Below are 1676 nucleotides of genomic sequence, written 5' to 3' on the forward strand. Positions count from 1 at the left end.
GGGTGTCACATTTTGGTATCAGAGCTATTTACTTATCGTAACATTTTATTATGTAAATCGGGGTGTCACACATTTATTTATTTAGTTTAAGCATTAGTCTTTTTTCAAAAGAAATAAATCTAATCTGATATTTTTTTTACAGGCAACCCAAAACAGAGATCATGTGGATTAGAGTACGGCGCATGCACTTTTAATAATTAAGTTTAGAGAATTGGTTGGATTATTTATTTTATTAGCTACTATGGTTTTTATGTTTGCTTCTCGTTTTAATATTAGACTTTTGTATGCATTTTGATATTTATCTAAAAAATAATTTCTTTTTATTATTAATATATTTAATGTATTTAATTTGTAATTAATGAATGAAAATATATTACTTCAGTTACATAACTGATGCGTGAGTATTAGTAGCAAGTATATTAAATGATGCAACAGTGATATATTAACATCAATTAAAATAAGTGAAACAATTTTTTCCAATCACTTAAACAAAAGCGTTACAATTAATAGTATCAATTGTTATAACTGATAACACATTTTCCATCGTTTATAAGAAGTAATGCTAATATTAACATCACATATTTCAAATGATATAAAAATGCATCATCAAAAAAACCTGACGCAAGTACTTGCAACGTTTAGAATACTCGATGCACATAATTAAATCATTTATTCTAAGCGTCACAAATATTTATATCAGTTATGATAATTGATAAGGGATGCATTATAGTATCACTAGGGGCGGAGCTCCGCGGGTTGTTGCCAATTAGATGTACTGAAATACTTTAAAAATGTTATAGAAAGTGTTGTTGAGTGATTTGTTTGTTTAGTTGAAGTGGCTTATAACGTAATGGGTTTTACAGTTAAGTAAAATTAAACAGTTGCTTAGATTTATAAACATTGGTCAGATTTATACGCTAATAGGTACTTCCCTACCTAGCTAGTTATGATCTAGTTGTTTCACTTTGAGACCATCTCCTGAGTGTGGAAGCCACAAAGTTCTCACTTGCAAGTAAACTTAACTTTGTCTTAGCTAACCTACCACCACCGGCATCATAGTTGTACCACCGTCTCAAGGCCTCTCCCCCTTATCCTGAATCGTTAACAAAAAAATATTTTGCAAAAAGGGAAAATATTTTTTTAAAATGAATTGATATCGTGGAAAGAAAAAAAAAAGTTAAATATTAAAGTAGTTTACTTAGAGGACAGTTTTGTTATTAGTAGTTATCAAAGTGTGTTAAAATTTGAAATTGTGTGTTTTATGTAATCAATTTATAGAAAAATGTGTTCTGGTGTGCTAATCTTTTAGTATTACGAAGTTCTCTGATTGGATACTAAAAACATATCATATAAACGATCTACATACAACGTCACGTAGGAAACAACCGTTTCACGATCAGACCACAAAACATAGAAAGGACTGTTAACTTGAGAGCAACCCCTCCAGCTTTCAAACTCATCAAGAAAATTCTGCAATTTGGATCTTCCGTGAATTTATTTATAGCAACATCTCTAGCCGCCATTGACATGCTTCCCACCAGTTGGGTGCAACAAAACCCCACACTGAAGGAATGTTTCAGTCTCATTAAAACTAATGTTTAAAGAATAACATATTCATAGCATAGTGTGTTTGTGACACCCGTCACTTTCGAAATAGTAAAAATAATTCGATAAGT

The sequence above is a fragment of the Brassica oleracea genome, chromosome C6, assembly GCF_000695525.1.
Source record: "Brassica oleracea var. oleracea cultivar TO1000 chromosome C6, BOL, whole genome shotgun sequence".
NCBI classification, from domain to species: domain Eukaryota; kingdom Viridiplantae; phylum Streptophyta; class Magnoliopsida; order Brassicales; family Brassicaceae; genus Brassica; species Brassica oleracea.